General features: G+C 40.4%; 1 protein-coding gene across 2 annotated transcripts in view; it reads right to left on the reverse strand.

The window, feature by feature from the left end:
* Nucleotides 1-14,866, reverse strand: part of C1QTNF7 (C1q and TNF related 7) — a 75,641-nt gene that overhangs the window by 20,509 nt on the left and 40,266 nt on the right. Inside the window, exon 1 of one of the 2 annotated variants that reach the window (XM_045986954.1) lies at nucleotides 7,702-7,763. The exons of the other annotated variant lie outside the window; for it this stretch is intronic. The gene's annotated coding sequence lies outside the window, so the exon portion shown is untranslated. Of the gene's footprint in view, nucleotides 1-7,701; nucleotides 7,764-14,866 lie in introns of those variants that run through there. 2 annotated transcript variants of the gene reach the window in all.

Consider the following 14,866-nt stretch of genomic DNA (forward strand, 5'->3'; position numbering starts at 1 on the left):
TGTGTTTGATGAGATGGAATTTGTAAAAATGTCACATCTACACATATGGGTAGAGATAGGAGACACCTTGAAGGAGATATTTATTGAGAGAAGTCACTCAAGTGACTCTTTTAGTGTTGTGCATATAAGTAGGTACTTGGTAGCAGCTGAATGAAGGTTTTTCCTCCCAGGGATTTTTGGCTGGCAAGGTGTTGAGATTATTTGCTTAAAGCACCCACGGTCTTCTAGAAGGAAGGAACCAAGGGTCCAATTCCTCTCCATGATGCAAATTTAAGGAAATCAGTCATGGATTATAGGGTTGGCCTGGTCTAAGGCCTGTCATCAAGAAAGAACACAGTAGATCACAGAATGGAACTGACCAGGAGGTAAGGCCTAAAGAATTTTGGGGTGGTGGCTTTGGTACAGTATATGAATGAGGCTGCAAGTTTGTCTGCTTTCAGTCATTCTGTCAGAGCAGATATCCTTTGGGGGAACAGTGGTTAAACACACAATGGTGAATTAAAAGGATTATTACATTGAAACTTAGTAAGAGGGTAATATTGTGGTCAGCAAGAGCATCCTCTACAAAAGCACCTACTGGAATGTGCATGGCTAGTGTTCAATGGTGTCACCATTTGGTGACAGCTCAATCAATGGGAAAGGTGGACAACCAAAAGTTTTGTTTTGTATGTTTTACCTGGGCTGGAATTAGGAATGACTCCTTTGAACCAAGCAAACCCCTAGAATTCTTAGGTTACTCATGGAAGGGAGGATTAAGGTCTTAAGTAGTCTACATGCTAATAAAAGCAAATGGGATCCTAACAATTCATTGAAAGAAAAGGACCATATTGAACTTAAATAGGCAAAGCAAGTCACTGGGGTAAAATGCTTCCATTAGAAGCATTTTAATAATACCAGTAGAACATCACACAACACCACTTTGTCATGTGTAAAACTTGACTCTCTGACTTCACGGAATCTCCCTACTCTCTATACTGAAGTGTTCTAAGAGGCTGAAGTAGAACACCAGTCCTTTTAAACTTAACGTCAGGTGTTTCAGGCTTTGGATGTGTTCTTTATTATTATAAAGTGATAACTTCTTAATGGGCTTTTCTCATTCACTCTTTGAAATAGCACAATCTCCATCAAAGAACTTAGCAATTGTTTCTTGACCTCCAAAAGAGAAAGATATGTTCCTATGTTACTGCCTTAACTTGGCAGAGTATTGATACAAATTGTGGATATTTATATTCACTTTCCTGTGTCATTCACAACTTCCTTAACTTCCCTTTAATGCTTGCTGATAAAGTATCTTGTGTTATTTAGGTACCACACTGTTTTTTTCTATTCTGCAATATTAGATTTTAAAAGTTATTTTTCATCTCAGATCTAACTCATAATCTGTATCTTCTCAGACATATTCTTTTCCACAAAGAGAACTAGCCTTTGAAATTGTCTCTTAGAGTATTCATAGCTCTGATGGGGCTAAAGCTTGTTAGTAACTATTTCACTCAGCTTTTTTGATGCTTTTTTAGAGACAATGGTGAAAGTGATGGATAAAAGAATATGCTGAAGGGAGTATTAGCTGAGAGTAAAAAATCAGATTCTGTTTTTACCTGACAGTCATGCCAAGGCCAAGGTCGTCCTCTGCCTTTCCAATGCAGAGAAGTTTTTCCTCTCAGCTTGTGCTTTGGTTTTCCTGTAGCCTTAACTCACTTTTCAACTAAAGGCAGTTCTAGTTAGACAATCCTATCAATGTCCACAGGGCATCTAACATGTGTTGTTCAGCTCTCAAAAAAAGCGTTCAGCCTCCTACACTGTTGATGGGAATGTAAGCTAGTGCAGCCACTCTGGAAAACAGTATGGAGGTTCCTCGAAAAGTTGAAAATAGAGCTACCCTATGACCCAGCCATTGCACTACTGGGTATTTACCCTAAAGATACAAATGTAGTGATCCAAAGGAGCATGCACACCCAAATGTTTATAGCAGCAATGTCCACAATAGCCAAACTATGGAAAGAGCCTAGATGTTCATCAACAGAAGAATGGATAAATAAGATGTGGTATAGATATACAACAGAATACTATGCAGTCATCAAAAAAAATGAAATCTTGCTATTTGCTATGATGTGGGTGGAACTAGAGGGTATTATGTTAAGTGAAATAAGTCAGAGAAAGACAATTATCATATGATCTCACTGATATAAAGAGTTTGAGAAACAAGACAGAGGATCATAGGGGAAGGGAGGGAAAAATGAAACAAGGTGAAACCAGAGAGGGAGACAAGCCATAAGAGACTCTTAATCTCAGGAAACAAACTGAGGGTTGCTAGAGGGGAGCGGGGTGGAAGGGATGGGGTAGCTGGGTTATGGACATTGGGGAAGGTATGTGCTATGGTGAGAAAATAAATAATTAAAAAATTTAAAAAAGGGTTCAGGTTCATTTTCAGTTTTGCTAAGTGGGTTTTTTGTTTTGTTTTGTTTTTTGATGTAAATACTCCCATGATAAGGGTGCATGTATTTTTTTGAATTAGCATTTTTGTTTTCTTTGGGTAGATGCCCAGTGGTGGAATTATGGGATCATATGGTATTTTTAATTTGGGGGGAAACCTCTGTAGTATTTTCCACAGTGGCTGCACAAATTTACATTCTCACCAACAGTACACAACAGTTCCTTTTTCTCTACATCTTTATCAACAGTTGTTTTTCCTATTTTTTTTAAATTTAAAAATTTTTTTATTTTAGACATTCTGTTAGGTGTAAGGTAATGTATCATTGTGGTTTTGATTTGTATTTCCTGGATGATGAGTGTTTAAAAACAAAACAAACACTTCCCATCATGGCCAATTTCAAGCCACCAACCTAACCTTGACAAAAATGCAAATTTGGGAAGATATGTGCAGAACTGCCATTTTTATAGGTTCTAGAATTATTAAAAAATGTTCTAACTTATATACAGTGAGCACTTATATGCTATGACATTACATAATTACTTCCCTTACTCTTCATTACAACCTCTTGAAATGAATAATTTTATCATTTTTCTTAGAGATAAAAACAGTGGATAGTCTGATCCACATTGGCCCACCCAGCCACTATACCATATACCTCCCCAGGGTGTTGTTAACTTTACAAGATTAGGTTTCTGCATCCAAAGAGCTTTCAGGCAGGTGGAATGCACACCTGAGTCCTCTTCCTCCCTGGAGCACTAGATTCTGTCTGGAATCTAATCTCTTTCTTGCCTCATTGCCTTACTTATTTCATCTCCTCTGGCTTGAAAATTCCTGCTAAATATGTCTTCCCCATGCCTCTTTCTTCATCTGCTCACATTTTTCATCCTTATCCATTGCTTTGTCTAGAAAATCTCCTTGATGCTTCAAAAAGTCTCCCTGATTCTCCCATCAGGTACAGCCTTGTCTTCCCTTGAGCCCTCATGGCACATTATTGGACCTTTCTTAAACATTTTAGCTCATGGACTCTCAATTAGGTCTATTGATTCAGCATATCAGCAAATTAGAGCAAAGCATTTGTATTTTTCAAACAGTCTATGAGTAATTCTGATGGACAGTCAGGCTTTGGGAATCTTTGTTTGATCTTCTCTTGTTCAAATGATGCCCCGTCTTTTAGTCCTTCTAAACCACAGGGTTCCAGTCATACAAATCTGGTCTTCTCCCTCCCTCCTCTTGTTCTTCTATTCATTACCTCATCACATATTTATTAAGCTGTTACTATACGCTAGCTACTGAATGCTTGGTCTTGGTGTTCAAGGGAGAGTAAACGTAGAGCCCTTTTAGAGGAAAAGCCTAGTGGAGAAGACAGACATTCATCAAATAATCACAGAACTGTGTTTCACAGGATGTGAATTTGGATTTCCATCATCTTGGAGTTTCAGCTGAGGACTCAAAGCAAGGAATAATGGGCAACCAATGCCCACACATTCCTTTAAGACTTGCTAAGAACAGCTGGATCTGACACTGAGCCGAGGTCCACTTTCCATCAACATAAGAGAAAACTAGAAGTTAAAAAGTAAGTAATGGTTGAATAGAGCCTCCAAAGTAAAAAGCTGTTAGCTGATAAGAGAGTGCTAATGAGCTCTCCCCTTCTTTCCTATGAGGGAAGTAAGGGAAGAGCGATAACCCCTCTCCAGCCAGGTAGCAAGGACTTTAAGAGATCACCGATAGTGGGCAAGGTGCCCACAAGAAAGAAGCTGTTTATTTTCCAGCTGGATGTTTAACTAAACTGTGAAGCTAAAAGTTTTGCAGCTTTCATGGGAGCAGAGAAATGCAATAAATAGGTTCTGGAGGAGCTTGACCCACCCTGGAGGTTGACATCTTATGGTATCATAGAAACTAGAGAATTCTAGCTCTATAAAGGCAAAAGGCTGTCAGAGAAGGGAGCCAGCATAGGGATAGCCATCTGAGAGACAAGGGTACCTGAAGTTCTTAAGAGACAGATGGTACCAAGAATGAAGGTGGGGTTGGGCCATCTAGATGAGGACTTGAGCCAGGTCAGAGTCTTCCTAGAACAAGGTAGCCAGTAAGAAGCTGTTGAGTACATCACTGAGTACAGAAGCTGAGGCTGGTGTAGGGCAGTGCAAACTACCAACCAAGGAGTGAATCACCCGTTCAGGGAACTGTGTAGTATGGAGGTCTCTCAGAAAGCTTCTAATGACCCTGGGAATATGTTCAACTAGAGAGAGCTGGCATTTGAAGACAGGGCACATCTGTGTGTGGCAGGAGAGAACCGTGCAAATAGCTACATTTGCAGTGCAAATAGCTACATAGCAACCGAGCAAATAGCTCATATTGAGCAAAAATAATTTGATCATGTTTTTATAATTCTTTTATGTTCTGATCTGACTCTAGACATGTTCAAAGTGGAAGGAGGGAGAAGAGTTGGAGGAAGAGTGAAAAACCATAGTAGATCCTGAGTTGAAGGCATAGAAAGAGAACAGGCTATGTTTTAGATGTGCAATGAAAGTTATTATTTAGATTTGTCTTTTTAATAAGTGAAAATAAGTCACAATTAAATAATGAAACTGGGTCATGTAACCAAAAATGACCAAAAAGTTAAGGAATTTGCCTGAGATGTCATGAAAGGACAGAGAAGAAAGATCCAAAAGAATTTGACTAGAAGAAGTGATGGGAAAAGAAGGAAGTTGTTTCTTACTTATATCAAGGACAGATAAGGCCATTCGAGAAATTCAATAAATTCTAGAGGGTGTTCTAAAGGAAAGGTGAAGGGTGTTTTGGGAGTGTTTAGCAGGGTGACACAGCTGAGAATATAGATCAGGAAGGGCTTGCCTAAAGATATGGTATCTGGCCTAAAATATGAAACAGAAGCTGGCATTAACCAATAAGAGGTTGTGAGAAAACACTTTCAGGCTGAGGGATTGCCATGTGCAAATGTCCTGAGGTAGAAGAGGATAATTTTGAGGAAGGCCATTGAGAAGGAGCAAAGGAGAGCCTGAGCCTGGAGGGAGGATGGCTCTCCTAGCCTTGGAAAGTTCTGGTCTTTTTCCTGGGGTGGTAGGAGCCCCTGAAGGACTGCAAACATGATTTTATGAGTCAAGCCATCAATTCTCCCTCAACCCCGATAGGTTATAACCAGGATAATATACCAGGAGGTGATGCTTGTTTGCCACTTTTCCAGCTTTTCAGTGTGGTTTCTGAACCCAGTCTGCTTTCATTGTAGGAAAGAAGAGAGTTCTTGTGAGAAAACTAGCTTGCATGTTCACTCACTCATTGAATGAAAAAATGTTATAGGCTCTTACTGTGTGCCAGGAAGTGTCCCAGGCCCTGGGGATCAGAGTTGAAAGAGGAAGAGAGGATCCTGATGTGCATGGACTCATATTCCAGCAAGGATTTCACACCATCAGGGAAGGAAGGACCCTCAGAGGACATCAGCCTGATTTTCCCACTTTACAGACCAGAAAACAGATGCAGTAAGAATAAGTGATTTGCCCAAAGGTCACAATTGCATGGGATGTTGGATTTAGTACTCAGGTCCTTATATAATTTCCAAGAGTCACTCCTTTCATAGCGTGGCCACTCATCAATCCCTCATTCCTAAGTTCACATGGAGAAGAAACTGCAGTATTTTTGATATATAGAAATATAATTGAGAATTAACAAATAGCATTATGCATGACCATAATACTCGATACTCATCCTTATGTCCAAAATATCACTTCTCATATTTTAAATCATAAGAAGTGTTTTAAAAATTGCAGAACATTTCAAACATACATGAATGTTATGCCTACTAATGCCCCAGGCATCCAGCAGCCAGCTGCAAGTTACCTAAGGGGAATATTGTTTCCTTGGTGCCCTATTCACTTAGGCTCCCTTCCCCCCTAACACTTGCATTTGGTAGCTTTTGAGACAAATTCCACACATCATATCATTTATTCTGTAGCTATTTCAGAAAATTTAGGAATTTTTATCATCTTGGATAAGAAATAACAGAGAGATTGACACCCTGTAGCTCCATCAGCCCTTGAGACTTCTTAACCAAAAACAAGAATATTTTAGATAAGTAAAAAATGTCTTAAAAGCACTTTACTCACAGGCTGCCATAGTGTGAACTAAAAGTTCTGAAATGTAATTTTATGGGGTTGTCAAGCTTTTTCATGGATATTTTCAGAGTGCAGTGGGAGTTCTCTGATGACCCATTACAGAAATTCCAAGAAGCCAGGCGAGTTCAGTAGGGAAGACCCCGCAGAGCTGGTCTTCCACGCCGCCACATGTCCAGGATGGGCCCTGCTAGTGCCAGGTGCTGCTGTGTTTGGCTTTCACTAACAAAACCTGTCAAACTGACCTGAGATTATTTAGAAAACACTGGAGAACCAGTGCTGTTTTCAAAGTGTCAGGTAATCCTGGAGTCTTGAAGGTGAAGGCTAAGGGGGTGATCTGAGTTGCCTTAGGAGCTGAAGAGTCCATTGGCACAGAATGGAGCTGGTCAGCCCCAGAGCAGGTGTCCACAAGGCTGGGCACTGCCCCTTCCATCCCCATTATGGTGCTGTTCATTGAGAGAGACGAGGGGAGTACTTGGGCAGTGACAACCGGGCTGATAGACCATGAGAGCAAAACCTCTATGTGTCTGCTTCACAACGCCTCTATGCCTCCAGGTTGTGCCAACTTTAATTTGTTCACTTGCCTGAGAAATATGGGGCATATGAGAGATGCTGTATCTTTGTGTGTGTGTGCACGTTCTTTTTATCAGACATTGAACGTTGTATCCATTGCAGGTGCATAGCATAGTGATTCAGTATATGTGTATATTGTAACATGGTCACACAGTCTAATTAATATCCAATACCATACATAGTTACAAATATTTTTTTTCTTGCGAGGAGAACTTTTAAGGTTTACTGCCTTGGCAAATTTTAAATGTACAGTGCAGTATTAACTATAGTCCCCATGCTGTACATGGCACCCCCAGGGCTTGCTTATTTTTTAACTGGAAGTTGTATGCATTGGCCCCATTCACCCATGTCATCCCCCCTCCCCAAACCCAACCTTTGAAACTACCAATCTACATTCTGTAGGATGTGTCTGGGGTTTGGTTTTGTTTTTAGTTTCCACATATAAGTGAGATCATACGACATTTGTCTTTCTCTGCCTGACTTATTTCACTTAGCATAACGCCTGTGCGTGGGTGGCAAATGGCAGGATTTTCTTCCCTTTTTATGGCTGAATAATATTCCATTGTATATACATACCATATTTTCTCTATCCATTCATCCATCCATGGACACTTAAGCTTGTTTCTGAGATGCCGCATCTTTGAATGATGAAAAATAAAAAAATAGTTACCATTTATCAAGTGCTTATTGTGTCAAGGCACTGTCCTAAGCACTTTATATGTATTTCTTGGTTATTCTTTACCATGAGCCCAGGAGGGAGCTTCCAGGACTTCCTCATGATGCACAAGGGGACTGAGATTAGGGGTAGATTGGCAGTGCTGGTGAGGGGCAAAGCAGACTCCAAAACCCAACTCCTCCCCAAACCAACAGCCTTCAGTCAGCCTTCTGGTTTATTCTACTATAAAGCTTTCACACCTCTCTGTCTGTCTTTGAGACTCTGCCAAAATGTATGCGATGATGGTTCACTCTCTTGCTATAGCAAATTCAGAATAAATAACATTTTCTTGTTCTCATCTGGTTTGTCTTCACTTATTTCCACAATATGGATGCCCACAATCCTTTGTTTCACTTCTCAGTTTGTCTGAAGTCCTAGAAGGGAAGAGAGGTACTAGTCATTGGGGCCCCAATAAATGTGGGGAGGCAACCCCTACTTTAGGGGGTTTTCAGTCTCTTTGGGGAATCTAGGGTTCTGTACATGAATAATACTTCATATAGACTCTGGTATGAGAATGCACCCCTTATAACATGCTCCTCTGAGGCAAGAACTCTGTCTCACTCACCTATGCTACCCACATGCAGCCAAGGGCCAGAATCTAGAAGTGCTTGCTAAATAGTGGTGGATTAATTATTTATTCTAGAATAAGAGCAAGAAAGTTAGTTTTCAATGCTGATCGGGTTCTGGAGGCAACCACTGACTAGTATGCTTCAACAGCCACATGAGTAGCTCCCCTACTTCCTTGTCTTTCCCCCAAACTCTTGCAACAGCCTCTGAGCTGCTCTCTGTGGTCTTGCCATCTTCTACTTCAAGTCTGAGCTCTCATGTGTTACTAAAGTGAACCCAAACAATGGGCACTTGATAAATGAATGTTTGCCATGTCAGTGAATAATATCACTTTCCTATTTAAATTCATTCCAATAGTTAAGTCCACTCTGTAATGTTTTTTGACCCAAAATATCCATTAGATAGAACTTTGCTACAGGACAAATGCAAGGGAAAATCACAGAAGGCACATATGGGAAGAGGTATTATTTGTTGGTATGTGGGGTGGCTTTTGTTGGAATGGTGAGATTCACCCTGCTCTTGGATTCTCAGAACACCTTGGAAACCAAAAACAACTGCTTTCCCTTCTAGATGGCTACAAAGGGCTACTCTTTCTCTAATGGTCTCTGGGAGGACCTGCCCTCCCAGGACATTAGTTACGGGGCCAGGGCAAGGGACCTATCTGAAGGGTTGCAGCTGGCAGCCCAGAGGAGGTCCTTTAAGGGGCTAATAATCAACATCATTTATGGGGACTCCTCATTTGAAGGCAACAAATAATAGCACCCATTTATTAAGCACCTACTACAGGCTAACCATAGTAAATCCTGACCACTGAGTGGAGTAGGTATTATTATCTGCTTATTACAGAAGTGGACAGTCAAGATACCAAATGAGAGAATTTGCAAAGGTCATAAAACTATTCAGTAATAGTTCTAGCATTCAAACTCAGATTTTTCTGACCCCCAGATCAAACCTTTAGTTTAATATGAGGACACTAATACTGCTTCTCTCCTATGATTGTTGTAAAGATTAATTGAAATAATCCACAGAAAATGAGTCCCACATGTGTAGAGCATAATAGGCACTTGGTAACTATGAGGTGAGTTAATATTGCTGGCATTATCTTTGCTGCTCTGACTATTGCAGCTTTGGCTCCTGTTTTCTGATGCGTTGTCTGTCCTGTGTTCTCTGTGCCCACCTGGTTTGCACCTGAAAACGACCCAGAGTCCTATGGTTGCAAGGAGGCCAGAGGTAATATGGCCATTTAGTGATGAAAAAAAATTTCAATGTTTTGAGAATGTCTGTGTGACATTATCTAGGCAGAAAAATGGTGATGCTGGTGATGATGATGATGATATTATTATTAATAACAATAATAATAATAGCTTACATTTATTGAAAACCCTTAAATTCACTTCTTTGTGGGCATTTCAGTTCTATTCCAAGTGTCTAGTGTTTCTAAATGTCTTGGATAACAGAAGACCCTTGTTCTCTGATTTGCTTCTTGCTGAAAACATTGGAGGCATTCTGGAAGGAGACCCATGAACGTGAGCCAGTCTCAGAGTTAAGAGTGACAATAGACCCAACAAAGGCAAAGATTTAGCAGCAGGTGGTACCACTTGCACACATATCCCCTGCCAGCCAAAACAACATTCTCACTGACTCCATCCCAGTGGGGAGAGAGCTGGAAATCCAACAGTGACTCATAGTGTGCTTGGGAAGAAAGCTGAGTATAGTGGTTTTGGCAAAAAAGGAAGAAAACAATGGAATGTTACCACAGTCTAAATTAGCAGGACTCTCCACATCTTCTCTCTTCCCACTGACATTTCTTTGTGGCAGCTGGCAGAATAAGACCACCGTCTTTGAAGGCCAAAGTCTTCGTTGCCCAGCCATGAGCCCTTGGGCAATTTGCATGAACTCTCTAAACCTTACTTTTCTCTTCCATAAATTAAAAATCTAGAACTGCTCAGACCAGGTATGATTGTTAAAATTAATGAAGTAATACTTCTCATTGACTGGCATTTGTGCTACTCAAGAAATGTTGGTTTATGTTGGTGGAAGGAGAAGCAATTCTAGGTCAGAGATATTCCTTTTTTTCGTTGTTGTTGGTTTTGTTTTGTTTTTTGTTTTTTCTTTTGTTTGTTTTAGCAGTATTTAAAATTTACCTTCTTGCTGGTACTAGGAAATGCTTGTCTTTGGTGCTTCTGGAGCTCCTTCTGGGCTCCAGATCAGTGTTTTTAGAATAATCTCATCAATGTGGTTTGAGTAACTCTCTGAAGGAATAACTTCGAAGCAATTTATTGGGACTTGAAGGATGATATCAGGTATCTGGTAAAATAGGTGTGAGGTGGGGTAGAGTAGGCTGTCTAGAAAGAGCTAACAGCTTGAGGAAAAGCATGGCACTGAAAGAGGATAAGATACCTTGAAAAAATAGGACAAAGCTGTTGAGGAGCAGAATAGTGTGAGAAGCATGATGAGAAATACAGGTAGAGGCTGAGGCAGAGGCTGATCACAGGAGTGGAAAGGCCATTGTGGATCCTGGACTTTATGTGAACAGCAATACGAAGCAAGGGGAGAGACAGGACCATACATACAGTTTAAAAAGATCTCTTGGACTGCCATGTCAAGAAGGATTGGAGGAAGGCAAGAATAAAGGACATGACAGATAACACCCTTGGGCAAAGACAGATAAGAAAACCAACCAAACACTGGTCATGTTTCTAATGGAACAAGTGACAGGTTTAGCTTTTTCATTTTTTTGTTTGACTGTGTGTGTGTGTGTGTGTGTGTGTGTGATTTCCTTCTAATATGTTTTCTTATTCACAGTTTACAAAGTTTTCATCAAAATACATGTATTCTTTTTTTAACCTCAAAATTTATTGTCTATGCTCTATATGCTCAGTATCATTGCCATACAGAATTATTAATATTTTATTTTAAATATATGCTCATTAAAGAAAAACTGCGCAGAAGAGGAAAAGGTGAAAAAATAAAAGTAACACAAATTATAGTTCTATCTCTCAGATAACCACTGTTACCATTCTGGTTTATTTTTTTCTGTTATTTTTTGTTCTGTATTTGTGTGCATGCATAGATAATCTGTTCAAAGATTTGTGATATTATCTATCACTGTTACTACTCTTTCTTTCTTTCTTTATTCCTTAGTAAAATATATCTGACACACAACATTGCGTAAATTTGAGGAGCAAAACATGTTGATTTGATACATACATGTATTGTAATATGATAGCCATTGTAGTACAATGTCATAGTAAGCTTTTTTAGAATCCATATATAAATGATATCATATGGTATTTGTCTTTCTCAGTTTGACATATCTCCCTTACCATAATGACTTTAAGGACCATCCATATTGTCTCAAATAGTAGTATTTCCTTCTGTCTCATGGATGAATAATACTAAATTGTATATACCACATCTTTATCCATCCAGTGGGTAATGGGCATATATTTGGTTTCCATATCTTGGCTACTGTGAATAATGTTGCAATAAACATGGGAGTACAGATATCTCTTTTATCTCCTGTTTTCTTTTCCTTTGGATATGTACCCAGAACTGGGGTTCCTGTATCATCTGCTTGCTTTTTCTTTAACTTAATATTATATAATAAGCATCTCTCTTCTGTTATACTTTGGAAAGGTTAATGGCCAAATAATATTCATCAAGTAGTTATACTATAATTTATTTAATCTTCTTCCCCCCTCCACAATGATTGGACAATTAAGCTATTTCCATTTTTTTCTATTATAAATAAGATTACATTGAAAACTTTTATGCATAAGCCTTTATCCCTATTTAGGATTATTTCCTTAGGATAGATTCCCAGAAATGGAATTACTGGGTCAAAAGATTTGGATGTTTTATGTCTCTCTTGATACACGCTGCCAAACTGCTTTCTAAAAGGTTGTGTGAATTTACACTGCCCTGTTCCTGTACGAAAACAAAATCCAGAGGAAAGTAAGCTCCCCAATAGTCAGGCCCCCTTAGTCCCTGGAACACAGAGCCACAGAATCTTCAATTTGGAATTAATGCTAAAAGTTGGCAAAGCCAACCTCTGCTGATGCTCGATCATGGCAACATGCTTTGTGGAGAGGACACTGAAGCTTGTTCCACAGTGGTATTAACAATAGTACCATCTCTGGATTGGGTATCCCCAAATTTTCTATATAGCCCCAGCCACGGGTTAAGCCCTGGTCATCTGAATTTCACAGAACTTAAGCCACGCTGGGTGCATAGTGGGTGCTCAGCTGACCCTGCCAGATGGGATACAGGTGATGAAACACACTGTCTGGGTTGAAGTAATCTCATTATCTCCCTGGATTGACAGCTCTGGCAAGACACCAGAGTTTTCCTCTGGTGTTGTCAGGTCTCAAGTGTATCAGAAGCTCTCAGTTCCCAGAAGATTCCTCTTCTATGGAGTCTTTGAAGTATGAGCCTTTCCTAAAAATCTTCCCAGGGGCCCTTGCTCAAAAATCAGTCATGTGGCCAAGGAGGTAGAATCTATTCCTATGTCTTCTGCACCCAAGGTGCCAGCCCTCCTGGCCCACCATACAGGACTCCACAATGACTTTGCCCTACCAGTGGTCTTTGCCTTGCTCATTGCTGGGCTTCTTTTGCTTTTCTATTGCCCTTCAGGCTGTCTAGAACCTACCACTCTTCCAGATCACCTGAAAGCTGGCTCTGCTAACCCCAGACCATTCATTCACGTCACTGAAATTTATTCCACTCCCTGCCAGCTACTGGCCTTTCGCTGAGGCATAGAGTTAGACAAGCCCTTTCTAGTTCTTATATACATCTCATTTTTGTGGAACTCTCTGATATTGCATGCATTTTTCTCTTTCAACCTGCGAGATCTTTCTCTCTGTTTCTTCATATGGTTCAAGCCCACACTTGTTAAAAAAAAAATCTTCATTAACATTCAGCTATGTGCCCAGGCATTGGTCAACACTGTTGAGCAGACTCAAAGAGGCCTCTGAATCTTCAGTGGGTTAGGGGGCTGAGCAGCTCTCAGGAGCTTCACTGAGTGCCATCCCGGGTTCCGCACTGTGCTGAAGGCTTCACACACATCCTCTCACTTCATCTTCTTACAACCAGAGAATGTAGTTACTATTATTACTATTTTCAACTTACACATGGAAAAACTGAGGCAGAAGAAGTATCTATCTTGCCTGACACCATGCAGGCTTGGACTCTTAACCACTATATTTTACTACCTCTTTTCTGCAAGTAATTATACACCAAGCAAAGCAAGTGCTACAAAGGAAAAAAAGGGAGTTGGTGACAGAGGTTAAAAAGGGGGAACTATTTTATTTCTGAGATCATGGAAGACCACTCTAAGAAAGGGACATTTAAGGAGATTCATGAAGATGGCTAAGCTAAAGGCAAAGACAGGAGAGGAGTCCCTCAGGAAAGAAGAGCCTGAAGGTCTACGGCAGGACAGGGCTTTGGGAATTCTAGCAAATGAAAGAATAGTGGGTTGGGACTGACATGGCAAGATGACCTTTAGCAGAGGCAGTCAGAGAAATAGACGAAGTCAAATCACTTCAGGGCTTGAAGGGTTTAGATTGGATCTTAAGAGTAATGGGAGGGCACCTGGGTGGTTCAGCCGGTTGAGGTTGAACATCCTACTCTTGATTTTGGCTCAGGTCATGATTCCAGGGTTGTGAGATTAAACCCTATATTAGCTCTGCACTCAGAAGAGAGTCTGCTTGCCCTCTCTCTCCCCCACTTTTGTTTTCTCTCTCAAATAATAAATAAAAACTAAAAAAAAAAAAAAAAAGAGTAATGGGAGCCACCAAGCAGGGGAAACCATCATCTTTGTTATTCTTAAAATGATGCTCTGGCTACTGTGTGGACAGTGGATTGGAGAGTGCTGGGGAAGGGAGATGAGTGATCAGTTGGGAGGCCGATGCAGCCAGTAGGGGAAGAGATGGTCATGGTGGGCACTGTGGTGGCAGGAGATATAGAGAAATGGAGAGATTTTAAACATGTTTTTGTTTAAGTCTTGATGGATTAGACAGAATGTCCTATGGGAATCTCTCTGACCTCATCAAACCCAGCACCCTCTCTCTGCCCCATAGCACCTTAGCCCATGATCACACTGGTGATGGTCGTCACTTTGTCTTGTCTGCTTTCTCCCTGCACTGGATGCTATCTACTGTTTATTGTTTTGTGTACTATTGCAATCCTACCACTAGAATAGTGCCTGCCACTTGGCAGGTGCTTGATCAATGACTTAAAAATGTGTGAAATTTGTCACTTACTGTGTGCCGGTCCCTGCACAAAGTCACTGTGCATTGTCTTGTGTGCTGCACTCAGCAACCCCAACTGAGGTGGTTAATAGTTCATGCTTATTTTACAGAAGAGGAAACAAAGACATAAAGGGCCAATCACCTTTGTTACAGTTACGTAACTATGAAGAGTTAGAACAATGTTTTGAACCCGGGTTTGTTGGTGGCA

The sequence above is a fragment of the Meles meles genome, chromosome 2, assembly GCF_922984935.1.
Source record: "Meles meles chromosome 2, mMelMel3.1 paternal haplotype, whole genome shotgun sequence".
In the NCBI taxonomy this organism is placed as follows: Eukaryota; Metazoa; Chordata; class Mammalia; order Carnivora; family Mustelidae; genus Meles; species Meles meles.